At 48.6% G+C, this 12,771-nt stretch overlaps 8 non-coding genes across 8 annotated transcripts; all 8 read left to right on the top strand.

Annotated features, from left to right (window-relative positions):
• The first annotated feature begins 99 nt into the window (after window positions 1-99).
• Window positions 100-172, top strand: TRNAV-CAC (transfer RNA valine (anticodon CAC)). The gene has a single exon. It is a non-coding gene; the product is annotated as a tRNA-Val (tRNA).
• A 307-nt stretch (window positions 173-479) lies between these two features.
• TRNAL-CAA (transfer RNA leucine (anticodon CAA)) lies at window positions 480-591 on the top strand. Its single transcript has 2 exons — window positions 480-517; window positions 546-591. It is a non-coding gene; the product is annotated as a tRNA-Leu (tRNA).
• A 3,091-nt stretch (window positions 592-3,682) lies between these two features.
• On the top strand, window positions 3,683-3,755 carry TRNAV-CAC (transfer RNA valine (anticodon CAC)). Its single transcript has one exon. It is a non-coding gene; the product is annotated as a tRNA-Val (tRNA).
• Window positions 3,756-4,062: 307 nt separating this feature from the next.
• On the top strand, window positions 4,063-4,174 carry TRNAL-CAA (transfer RNA leucine (anticodon CAA)). Its single transcript has 2 exons — window positions 4,063-4,100; window positions 4,129-4,174. It is a non-coding gene; the product is annotated as a tRNA-Leu (tRNA).
• A 3,081-nt stretch (window positions 4,175-7,255) lies between these two features.
• Window positions 7,256-7,328, top strand: TRNAV-CAC (transfer RNA valine (anticodon CAC)). The gene has a single exon. It is a non-coding gene; the product is annotated as a tRNA-Val (tRNA).
• A 307-nt stretch (window positions 7,329-7,635) lies between these two features.
• Window positions 7,636-7,747, top strand: TRNAL-CAA (transfer RNA leucine (anticodon CAA)). The gene is made up of 2 exons: window positions 7,636-7,673; window positions 7,702-7,747. It is a non-coding gene; the product is annotated as a tRNA-Leu (tRNA).
• A 3,091-nt stretch (window positions 7,748-10,838) lies between these two features.
• Window positions 10,839-10,911, top strand: TRNAV-CAC (transfer RNA valine (anticodon CAC)). The gene has a single exon. It is a non-coding gene; the product is annotated as a tRNA-Val (tRNA).
• Window positions 10,912-11,218: 307 nt separating this feature from the next.
• TRNAL-CAA (transfer RNA leucine (anticodon CAA)) lies at window positions 11,219-11,330 on the top strand. Its single transcript has 2 exons — window positions 11,219-11,256; window positions 11,285-11,330. It is a non-coding gene; the product is annotated as a tRNA-Leu (tRNA).
• Window positions 11,331-12,771: the final 1,441 nt, after the last annotated feature.

Below are 12,771 nucleotides of genomic sequence, written 5' to 3'. Positions count from 1 at the left end.
ACTTACCCCTCGCATTCCAAGCAACTGTTGATAAAGTATAGAGGAAATCGTGCAAACATATGAGGGGAACTGTGCTCCTTCAGTCAAACCAGCAAGCTTGTTTCTGTAGTGTAGTGGTTATCACGTTCGCCTCACACGCGAAAGGTCCCCGGTTCGAGACCGGGCAGAAACACTTGGCAGCAGCAGCTTTTGTGTTTGCTCCCTAAAACCTCAGGCTCTCTCAATGCACACTTAGACAGAAATGACCTTTAAAAACTTGTGACCTGTGTAAAACGTGCTTTACTATTGCAGGACGCTAAAAAGTTATCTGCATCCCTCGGTGGTCGTGCATGTGCATTGTTTCTTGTTCTGTTTTTTTTTTTTTTTCTTGGCCATGTTATATTGTGGGGCCTTTAAAGCTGTGACTTTGATAGGAACATTGCAAGCGGCAAAATCAACAAGTGCAGACTGAAGAGTCCGACCTGCACACTGTTTTGGCTGTCAGGATGGCCGAGTGGTCTAAGGCGCCAGACTCAAGAGAGCTTGATCTTCAGTGAAGCTGAGCCTTCTGGTCTCTTCATGGAGGCGTGGGTTCAAATCCCACTTCTGACAGGTGTATTTTCTTCCCTTAAATCTTGCTCTGCTTGCAGAGCCAACTCCTCACACCACTATCTTTGGAAGCTGCTGTGGCATGTGAGGAGAAATCCACCAACCCATCGGCTGGGCCCTCAATCAAAATTCTGTGTATTACTGGAAGGGGCGTCTCAGGCACACCTTCTGTTAGAGCTGCACTTTATGACAGTAACTACCATGCTGGTTTCTACTTAAGCAGTTGATTCTATTGTTTGAAGTGAGGCTCTCCTGCCACCTTTTGGGCAAAGAAGACACTGCCCCTGCAACAACACAGGCAGACAAGCTCAAACTAGGTTTCTTGGTTAGGTGGGCGGAGCATATTGGCAATGGTGCCTCCTCGTGACTTGCAATTTACATGAAGAAGACAGAGAGGCAGCTGGGAGTAGGCAGTACCCATGAACCCCTGAACACTGTCTTGCGACTAGCACACAATTCTGAAATGAGGCGGGGGAAAGGAGGTGATTTCCCCATCAAGGGCCATTCCGGGAAATCAGCCACCCTGCGTCTCCCAGGTGAGTGTTTCAGGCCTATGAGCCACTAATATAAATCTCGCCTGATCGAGCCTGATTGAGCGCTGATCAAGCAAGTGTGCTTGAATCCAAGAGGCATGCTCCTCTGGCTCAAGAGCTAGCAGGCCCTTCAGTGCTTCTGGTTGGGAAGTCTAAGGTGCAAGGGTCCATGACTTGCAGCGGGTTACAACTACCAGAAAGGGTCTGCTTTTCACATCAGTGCCCTAGTTCAGCTCACTGGCACAGGGCATTTTGACTACCTCTTGCCTTGCTAGAGACAAACAAAAAATCCTTGACAGAAAACATCAATTGCTATGGCACGCTTAGAGAGAGAGAGCCTCCAAATGGCCCTGCTTTTCGGAAAGACGCTTCAGAAGATGTTTCAAATGACTATGCAGCGGCAGTCTAGTTGGTATAGGGGTATGATTCTCGCTTCGGGTGTGAGAGGACCTCGGTTCAAATCCCAGACAAACCCCTACCTTTATAGGTTCAGTCTGTGTTTTAAACAGGAGTATTTATGCTTTTCACTCTTGTAAGATGTCATGTTGCAATGCAATACATGCTTTATACTGGCGTCGAGACGGTTCAGCATCATGAAGGTATGCGAGATTTCTTTGCAACTGCTTTTCTGTGCTGGAGCAGCAGTGCTCGTAGGAACATTAAATGCACAGTGCTTCTCCATGGTAATTTCGGGTCCAGTTCTGAAATCACCTCTTGGAATGAAAGTGATCCCAGTTCCTTTCTTCCAAGGGAAGAGATCGTGTTCCGGAAGGCTCAGCTTTGAGCGTCATGAACATTGGCCCTCATCCTTGCATCCCAGTCCAATGCATAGCCACATAAAGCAAGCAGGTGTGTCTGTTTCCATAGTGTGGTGGTTCCAGTACAATGCATAGCCACATGAAGCAAGCCGGCAAGTGTGTCTGTTTGTCTAGTGTAGTGGTTATCATGCGCACCTCACATGCGAAAGGTCCCTGGTTCGAGACGCTGGGCTTTTTCACAGTATTTGCATTTCCTGCCTCACCTGACAGGCAAGCTGAGATAAAAGAGACTGTGTCTATCCCTCACCATCGTGAGGTACTACGCTCCTGGGGCATCTGTCACAGCTCACCAAGAGGAGTTGCGCCAGCTTACGGCAGTCAGTTGCTCACTGTTTGACCTTTGCAATGAAGCCTGAGCCTACAGCATTCAAGCCAGCCAAGGAAGGAAGGTACGAGAGCGAAAATAGCTTTCCTGCCCTCACCAAGAACACACACCTTGAGCAAATAAAGTGCCAGACTTACAAGGTCCTATCGCCACCGGAGCATCACTTTTAGTGACGCCCCCGTGGCACTATGCACTGCGCGGTATTTACAAGATGGCGTTCAGCCACTTTTTGTGGCTTAACACCACCTTGTAAATACGGCCCCTTAGCACGCAGCGCGTTCCCTGGAAGGGGCGTGCAATGGGTGTTGTTGGGAGTGTGCCACAGCAACACCATAGCATTTTGATGCTGCTCCAGATTTAGGAGTTGGCGTAAATCTGCGTCAGCACCAAAATCCAACGCCATCCCAGGGGTGTCGTTAGAGTGGCGCACTGAGGAGAAATGTTTTCATTTCTCCTTGTTTTTGCTCTTTCTATGTGTGATGCATTCTGCAGCACACATAGAAGTAAGAGCAAATCACCATTGAAGATTTTTTTTTTGGGCAGGAAGGTGTCCCTTCCTGCACAAAAACAATTTCCCCCTCAACGCAGTCATCCTTGTACCATGGTGCAAGAACGGCTGCGTTGGCGCTCAGCAGCTAATTTAGAGCTGGCGCAGGGGGAAGCACAGGGGTGCGCTGTATTCTACTAAATACGGCGCTTCCCTGCATTTTGAAAATGACGGCGCGTGGGGCTTGCAAATTTGGCACAGCGTCGCGCTTAGTCATTTTCTTGTAAATCTGGGCCAAAATGTCTAAAGGATAGAGGCTTTTTATGTCATGTTCGATGAAGACCATGCAAATGACTCTAGTCGTACTGCAGAAGAGAGCACCATGTGCAGTTTCTTGCTTTGGGATGTAGTCTCCCACTCTCTGTCACCAACCCTCCGAGCAGGGTCGGAGCCGTTGCATTTCTGTGCCCAGGCTCGTTGGTCTAGGGGTATGATTCTCGCTTAGGGTGCGAGAGGTCCCAGGTTCAAATCCCGGACAAGCCCATTTTAGCGGAAAACAATCAAATCCTGCTCAAAATACACAACCCCTCAACATTTCTCATTCCACTCGAAGCATTGTTGCGCAAAACATATTTTTTGCCTCAGGCGAAAAATGGATTACAATGCCTTGGCTTCCTTCCTGCTTGCTCTCAGTGCGCCCTGTGTGATGATTTCACAGGCTCTCCTTCCTGGCATTTAGGCATCAGATATTTGTCTGTCTATGCCCGCAGCTGTGGGATTTTTCAGGACGTCTGAGTGTATGCATGCTGGCTGACACCGCTGCAATTTTCACACTTACCCCTCGCATTCCAAGCAACTGCTGATAAAGTATAGAGGAAATCGTGCAAACATATGAGGGGAACTGTGCTCCTTCAGTCAAACCAGCAAGCTTGTTTCTGTAGTGTAGTGGTTATCACGTTCGCCTCACACGCGAAAGGTCCCCGGTTCGAGACCGGGCAGAAACACTTGGCAGCAGCAGCTTTTGTGTTTGCTCCCTAAAACCTCAGTCTCTCTCAATGCAGACTTAGACAGAAATGACCTTTAAAAACTTGTGACCTGTGTAAAACGTGCTTTACTATTGCAGGACGCTAAAAAGTTATCTGCATCCCTCGGTGGTCGTGCATGTGCATTGTTTCTTGTTCTGTTTTTTTTTTTTTTTCTTGGCCATGTTATATTGTGGGGCCTTTAAAGCTGTGACTTTGATAGGAACATTGCAAGCGGCAAAATCAACAAGTGCAGACTGAAGAGTCCGACCTGCACACTGTTTTGGCTGTCAGGATGGCCGAGTGGTCTAAGGCGCCAGACTCAAGAGAGCTTGATCTTCAGTGAAGCTGAGCCTTCTGGTCTCTTCATGGAGGCGTGGGTTCAAATCCCACTTCTGACAGGTGTATTTTCTTCCCTTAAATCTTGCTCTGCTTGCAGAGCCAGCTCCTCACACCACTATCTTTGGAAGCTGCTGTGGCATGTGAGGAGAAATCCACCAACCCATCGGCTGGGCCCTCAATCAAAATTCTGTGTATTACTGGAAGGGACGTCTCAGGCACACCTTCTGTTAGAGCTGCACTTTATGACAGTAACTACCATGCTGGTTTCTACTTAAGCAGTTGATTCTATCGTTTGAAGTGAGGCTCTCCTGCCACCTTTTGGGCAAAGAAGACACTGCCCCTGCAACAACACAGGCAGACAAGCTCAAACTAGGTTTCTTGGTTAGGTGGGCGGAGCATATTGGCAATGGTGCCTCCTCGTGACTTGCAATTTACATGAAGAAGACAGAGAGGCAGCTGGGAGTAGGCAGTACCCATGAACCCCTGAACACTGTCTTGCGACTAGCACACAATTCTGAAATGAGGCGGGGGAAAGGAGGTGATTTCCCCATCAAGGGCCATTCCGGGAAATCAGCCACCCTGCGTCTCCCAGGTGAGTGTTTCAGGCCTATGAGCCACTAATATAAATCTCGCCTGATCGAGCGCTGATCGAGCAAGTGTGCTTGAATCCAAGAGGCATGCTCCTCTGGCTCAAGAGCTAGCAGGCCCTTCAGTGCTTCTGGTTGGGAAGTCTAAGGTGCAAGGGTCCATGACTTGCAGCGGGTTACAACTACCAGAAAGGGTCTGCTTTTCACATCAGTGCCCTAGTTCAGCTCACTGGCACAGGGCATTTTGACTACCTCTTGCCTTGCTAGAGACAAACAAAAAATCCTTGACAGAAAACATCAATTGCTATGGCACGCTTAGAGAGAGAGAGCCTCCAAATGGCCCTGCTTTTCGGAAAGACGCTTCAGAAGATGTTTCAAATGACTACGCAGCGGCAGTCTAGTTGGTATAGGGGTATGATTCTCGCTTCGGGTGTGAGAGGACCTCGGTTCAAATCCCCGACAAACCCCTACCTTTATAGGTTCAGTCTGTGTTTTAAACAGGAGTATTTATGCTTTTCACTCTTGTAAGATGTCATGTTGCAATGCAATACATGCTTTATACTGGCGTCGAGACGGTTCAGCATCATGAAGGTATGCGAGATTTCTTTGCAACTGCTTTTCTGTGCTGGAGCAGCAGTGCTCGTAGGAACATTAAATGCACAGTGCTTCTCCATGGTAATTTCGGGTCCAGTTCTGAAATCACCTCTTGGAATGAAAGTGATCCCAGTTCCTTTCTTCCAAGGGAAGAGATCGTGTTCCGGAAGGCTCAGCTTTGAGCGTCATGAACATTGGCCTTCATCCTTGCATCCCAGTCCAATGCATAGCCACATAAAGCAAGCAGGTGTGTCTGTTTCCATAGTGTGGTGGTTCCAGTACAATGCATAGCCACATGAAGCAAGCTGGCAAGTGTGTCTGTTTGTCTAGTGTAGTGGTTATCATGCGCACCTCACATGCGAAAGGTCCCTGGTTCGAGACGCTGGGCTTTTTCACAGTATTTGCATTTCCTGCCTCACCTGACAGGCAAGCTGAGATAAAAGAGACTGTGTCTATCCCTCACCATCGTGAGGTACTACGCTCCTGGGGCATCTGTCACAGCTCACCAAGAGGAGTTGCGCCAGCTTACGGCAGTCAGTTGCTCACTGTTTGACCTTTGCAATGAAGCCTGAGCCTACAGCATTCAAGCCAGCCAAGGAAGGAAGGTACGAGAGCGAAAATAGCTTTCCTGCCCTCACCAAGAACACACACCTTGAGCAAATAAAGTGCCAGACTTACGAGGCCCTATCGCCACCGGAGCATCACTTTTAGTGACGCCCCGGTGGCACTATGCACTGCGCGGTATTTACAAGATGGCGTTCAGCCACTTTTTGTGGCTTAACACCACCTTGTAAATACGGCCCCTTAGCACGCAGCGCGTTCCCTGGAAGGGGCGTGCAATGGGTGTTGTTGGGAGTGTGCCACAGCAACACCATAGCATTTTGATACTGCTCCAGATTTAGGAGTTGGCGTAAATCTGCGTCAGCACCAAAATCCAACGCCATCCCAGGGGTGTCGTTAGAGTGGCGCACTGAGGAGAAATGTTTTCATTTCTCCTTGTTTTTGCTCTTTCTATGTGTGATGCATTCTGCAGCACACATAGAAGTAAGAGCAAATCACCATTGAAGATTTTTTTTTTGGGCAGGAAGGTGTCCCTTCCTGCACAAAAACAATTTCCCCCTCAACGCAGTCATCCTTGTACCATGGTGCAAGAACGGCTGCGTTGGCGCTCAGCAGCTAATTTAGAGCTGGCGCAGGGGGAAGCACAGGGGTGCGCTGTATTCTACTAAATACGGCGCTTCCCTGCATTTTGAAAATGACGGCGCGTGGGGCTTGCAAATTTGGCACAGCGTCGCGCTTAGTCATTTTCTTGTAAATCTGGGCCAAAATGTCTAAAGGATAGAGGCTTTTTATGTCATGTTCGATGAAGACCATGCAAATGACTCTAGTCGTACTGCAGAAGAGAGCACCATGTGCAGTTTCTTGCTTTGGGATGTAGTCTCCCACTCTCTGTCACCAACCCTCCGAGCAGGGTCGGAGCCGTTGCATTTCTGTGCCCAGGCTCGTTGGTCTAGGGGTATGATTCTCGCTTAGGGTGCGAGAGGTCCCAGGTTCAAATCCCGGACAAGCCCATTTTAGCGGAAAACAATCAAATCCTGCTCAAAATACACAACCCCTCAACATTTCTCATTCCACTCGAAGCATTGTTGAGCAAAACATATTTTTTGCCTCAGGCGAAAAATGGATTACAATGCCTTGGCTTCCTTCCTGCTTGCTCTCAGTGCGCCCTGTGTGATGATTTCACAGGCTCTCCTTCCTGGCATTTAGGCATCAGATATTTGTCTGTCTCTGCCCGCAGCTGTGGGATTTTTCAGGACGTCTGAGTGTATGCATGCTGGCTGACACCGCTGCAATTTTCACACTTACCCCTCGCATTCCAAGCAACTGCTGATAAAGTATAGAGGAAATCGTGCAAACATATGAGGGGAACTGTGCTCCTTCAGTCAAACCAGCAAGCTTGTTTCTGTAGTGTAGTGGTTATCACGTTCGCCTCACACGCGAAAGGTCCCCGGTTCGAGACCGGGCAGAAACACTTGGCAGCAGCAGCTTTTGTGTTTGCTCCCTAAAACCTCAGGCTCTCTCAATGCACACTTAGACAGAAATGACCTTTAAAAACTTGTGACCTGTGTAAAACGTGCTTTACTATTGCAGGACGCTAAAAAGTTATCTGCATCCCTCGGTGGTCGTGCATGTGCATTGTTTCTTGTTCTGTTTTTTTTTTTTTTTCTTGGCCATGTTATATTGTGGGGCCTTTAAAGCTGTGACTTTGATAGGAACATTGCAAGCGGCAAAATCAACAAGTGCAGACTGAAGAGTCCGACCTGCACACTGTTTTGGCTGTCAGGATGGCCGAGTGGTCTAAGGCGCCAGACTCAAGAGAGCTTGATCTTCAGTGAAGCTGAGCCTTCTGGTCTCTTCATGGAGGCGTGGGTTCAAATCCCACTTCTGACAGGTGTATTTTCTTCCCTTAAATCTTGCTCTGCTTGCAGAGCCAGCTCCTCACACCACTATCTTTGGAAGCTGCTGTGGCATGTGAGGAGAAATCCACCAACCCATCGGCTGGGCCCTCAATCAAAATTCTGTGTATTACTGGAAGGGGCGTCTCAGGCACACCTTCTGTTAGAGCTGCACTTTATGACAGTAACTACCATGCTGGTTTCTACTTAAGCAGTTGATTCTATTGTTTGAAGTGAGGCTCTCCTGCCACCTTTTGGGCAAAGAAGACACTGCCCCTGCAACAACACAGGCAGACAAGCTCAAACTAGGTTTCTTGGTTAGGTGGGCGGAGCATATTGGCAATGGTGCCTCCTCGTGACTTGCAATTTACATGAAGAAGACAGAGAGGCAGCTGGGAGTAGGCAGTACCCATGAACCCCTGAACACTGTCTTGCGACTAGCACACAATTCTGAAATGAGGCGGGGGAAAGGAGGTGATTTCCCCATCAAGGGCCATTCCGGGAAATCAGCCACCCTGCGTCTCCCAGGTGAGTGTTTCAGGCCTATGAGCCACTAATATAAATCTCGCCTGATCGAGCCTAATTGAGCGCTGATCAAGCAAGTGTGCTTGAATCCAAGAGGCATGCTCCTCTGGCTCAAGAGCTAGCAGGCCCTTCAGTGCTTCTGGTTGGGAAGTCTAAGGTGCAAGGGTCCATGACTTGCAGCGGGTTACAACTACCAGAAAGGGTCTGCTTTTCACATCAGTGCCCTAGTTCAGCTCACTGGCACAGGGCATTTTGACTACCTCTTGCCTTGCTAGAGACAAACAAAAAATCCTTGACAGAAAACATCAATTGCTATGGCACGCTTAGAGAGAGAGAGCCTCCAAATGGCCCTGCTTTTCGGAAAGACGCTTCAGAAGATGTTTCAAATGACTATGCAGCGGCAGTCTAGTTGGTATAGGGGTATGATTCTCGCTTCGGGTGTGAGAGGACCTCGGTTCAAATCCCAGACAAACCCCTACCTTTATAGGTTCAGTCTGTGTTTTAAACAGGAGTATTTCTGCTTTTCACTCTTGTAAGATGTCATGTTGCAATGCAATACATGCTTTATACTGGCGTCGAGACGGTTCAGCATCATGAAGGTATGCGAGATTTCTTTGCAACTGCTTTTCTGTGCTGGAGCAGCAGTGCTCGTAGGAACATTAAATGCACAGTGCTTCTCCATGGTAATTTCGGGTCCAGTTCTGAAATCACCTCTTGGAATGAAAGTGATCCCAGTTCCTTTCTTCCAAGGGAAGAGATCGTGTTCCGGAAGGCTCAGCTTTGAGCGTCATGAACATTGGCCCTCATCCTTGCATCCCAGTCCAATGCATAGCCACATAAAGCAAGCAGGTGTGTCTGTTTCCATTGTGTGGTGGTTCCAGTACAATGCATAGCCACATGAAGCAAGCTGGCAAGTGTGTCTGTTTGTCTAGTGTAGTGGTTATCATGCGCACCTCACATGCGAAAGGTCCCTGGTTCGAGACGCTGGGCTTTTTCACAGTATTTGCATTTCCTGCCTCACCTGACAGGCAAGCTGAGATAAAAGACACTGTGTCTATCCCTCACCATCGTGAGGTACTACGCTCCTGGGGCATCTGTCACAGCTCACCAAGAGGAGTTGCGCCAGCTTACGGCAGTCAGTTGCTCACTGTTTGACCTTTGCAATGAAGCCTGAGCCTACAGCATTCAAGCCAGCCAAGGAAGGAAGGTACGAGAGCGAAAATAGCTTTCCTGCCCTCACCAAGAACACACACCTTGAGCAAATAAAGTGCCAGACTTACGAGGCCCTATCGCCACCGGAGCATCACTTTTAGTGACGCCCCGGTGGCACTATGCACTGCGCGGTATTTACAAGATGGCGTTCAGCCACTTTTTGTGGCTTAACACCACCTTGTAAATACGGCCCCTTAGCACGCAGCGCGTTCCCTGGAAGGGGCGTGCAATGGGTGTTGTTGGGAGTGTGCCACAGCAACACCATAGCATTTTGATACTGCTCCAGATTTAGGAGTTGGCGTAAATCTGCGTCAGCACCAAAATCCAACGCCATCCCAGGGGTGTCGTTAGAGTGGCGCACTGAGGAGAAATGTTTTCATTTCTCCTTGTTTTTGCTCTTTCTATGTGTGATGCATTCTGCAGCACACATAGAAGTAAGAGCAAATCACCATTGAAGATTTTTTTTTTGGGCAGGAAGGTGTCCCTTCCTGCACAAAAACAATTTCCCCCTCAACGCAGTCATCCTTGTACCATGGTGCAAGAACGGCTGCGTTGGCGCTCAGCAGCTAATTTAGAGCTGGCGCAGGGGGAAGCACAGGGGTGCGCTGTATTCTACTAAATACGGCGCTTCCCTGCATTTTGAAAATGACGGCGCGTGGGGCTTGCAAATTTGGCACAGCGTCGCGCTTAGTCATTTTCTTGTAAATCTGGGCCAAAATGTCTAAAGGATAGAGGCTTTTTATGTCATGTTCGATGAAGACCATGCAAATGACTCTAGTCGTACTGCAGAAGAGAGCACCATGTGCAGTTTCTTGCTTTGGGATGTAGTCTCCCACTCTCTGTCACCAACCCTCCGAGCAGGGTCGGAGCCGTTGCATTTCTGTGCCCAGGCTCGTTGGTCTAGGGGTATGATTCTCGCTTAGGGTGCGAGAGGTCCCAGGTTCAAATCCCGGACAAGCCCATTTTAGCGGAAAACAATCAAATCCTGCTCAAAATACACAACCCCTCAACATTTCTCATTCCACTCGAAGCATTGTTGCGCAAAACATATTTTTTGCCTCAGGCGAAAAATGGATTACAATGCCTTGGCTTCCTTCCTGCTTGCTCTCAGTGCGCCCTGTGTGATGATTTCACAGGCTCTCCTTCCTGGCATTTAGGCATCAGATATTTGTCTGTCTCTGCCCGCAGCTGTGGGATTTTTCAGGACGTCTGAGTGTATGCATGCTGGCTGACACCGCTGCAATTTTCACACTTACCCCTCGCATTCCAAGCAACTGCTGATAAAGTATAGAGGAAATCGTGCAAACATATGAGGGGAACTGTGCTCCTTCAGTCAAACCAGCAAGCTTGTTTCTGTAGTGTAGTGGTTATCACGTTCGCCTCACAAGCGAAAGGTCCCCGGTTCGAGACCGGGCAGAAACACTTGGCAGCAGCAGCTTTTGTGTTTGCTCCCTAAAACCTCAGGCTCTCTCAATGCACACTTAGACAGAAATGACCTTTAAAAACTTGTGACCTGTGTAAAACGTGCTTTACTATTGCAGGACGCTAAAAAGTTATCTGCATCCCTCGGTGGTCGTGCATGTGCATTGTTTCTTGTTCTGTTTTTTTTTTTTTTTCTTGGCCATGTTATATTGTGGGGCCTTTAAAGCTGTGACTTTGATAGGAACATTGCAAGCGGCAAAATCAACAAGTGCAGACTGAAGAGTCCGACCTGCACACTGTTTTGGCTGTCAGGATGGCCGAGTGGTCTAAGGCGCCAGACTCAAGAGAGCTTGATCTTCAGTGAAGCTGAGCCTTCTGGTCTCTTCATGGAGGCGTGGGTTCAAATCCCACTTCTGACAGGTGTATTTTCTTCCCTTAAATCTTGCTCTGCTTGCAGAGCCAGCTCCTCACACCACTATCTTTGGAAGCTGCTGTGGCATGTGAGGAGAAATCCACCAACCCATCGGCTGGGCCCTCAATCAAAATTCTGTGTATTACTGGAAGGGGCGTCTCAGGCACACCTTCTGTTAGAGCTGCACTTTATGACAGTAACTACCATGCTGGTTTCTACTTAAGCAGTTGATTCTATTGTTTGAAGTGAGGCTCTCCTGCCACCTTTTGGGCAAAGAAGACACTGCCCCTGCAACAACACAGGCAGACAAGCTCAAACTAGGTTTCTTGGTTAGGTGGGCGGAGCATATTGGCAATGGTGCCTCCTCGTGACTTGCAATTTACATGAAGAAGACAGAGAGGCAGCTGGGAGTAGGCAGTACCCATGAACCCCTGAACACTGTCTTGCGACTAGCACACAATTCTGAAATGAGGCGGGGGAAAGGAGGTGATTTCCCCATCAAGGGCCATTCCGGGAAATCAGCCACCCTGCGTCTCCCAGGTGAGTGTTTCAGGCCTATGAGCCACTAATATAAATCTCGCCTGATCGAGCCTAATTGAGCGCTGATCAAGCAAGTGTGCTTGAATCCAAGAGGCATGCTCCTCTGGCTCAAGAGCTAGCAGGCCCTTCAGTGCTTCTGGTTGGGAAGTCTAAGGTGCAAGGGTCCATGACTTGCAGCGGGTTACAACTACCAGAAAGGGTCTGCTTTTCACATCAGTGCCCTAGTTCAGCTCACTGGCACAGGGCATTTTGACTACCTCTTGCCTTGCTAGAGACAAACAAAAAATCCTTGACAGAAAACATCAATTGCTATGGCACGCTTAGAGAGAGAGAGCCTCCAAATGGCCCTGCTTTTCGGAAAGACGCTTCAGAAGATGTTTCAAATGACTATGCAGCGGCAGTCTAGTTGGTATAGGGGTATGATTCTCGCTTCGGGTGTGAGAGGACCTCGGTTCAAATCCCAGACAAACCCCTACCTTTATAGGTTCAGTCTGTGTTTTAAACAGGAGTATTTCTGCTTTTCACTCTTGTAAGATGTCATGTTGCAATGCAATACATGCTTTATACTGGCGTCGAGACGGTTCAGCATCATGAAGGTATGCGAGATTTCTTTGCAACTGCTTTTCTGTGCTGGAGCAGCAGTGCTCGTAGGAACATTAAATGCACAGTGCTTCTCCATGGTAATTTCGGGTCCAGTTCTGAAATCACCTCTTGGAATGAAAGTGATCCCAGTTCCTTTCTTCCAAGGGAAGAGATCGTGTTCCGGAAGGCTCAGCTTTGAGCGTCATGAACATTGGCCCTCATCCTTGCATCCCAGTCCAATGCATAGCCACATAAAGCAAGCAGGTGTGTCTGTTTCCATAGTGTGGTGGTTCCAGTACAATGCATAGCCACATGAAGCAAGCTGG

The sequence above is a fragment of the Pleurodeles waltl genome, chromosome 10 (assembly GCF_031143425.1).
Source record: "Pleurodeles waltl isolate 20211129_DDA chromosome 10, aPleWal1.hap1.20221129, whole genome shotgun sequence".
NCBI classification, from domain to species: Eukaryota; Metazoa; Chordata; class Amphibia; order Caudata; family Salamandridae; genus Pleurodeles; species Pleurodeles waltl.
This window is presented reverse-complemented; position numbering and strand designations above follow the sequence as displayed.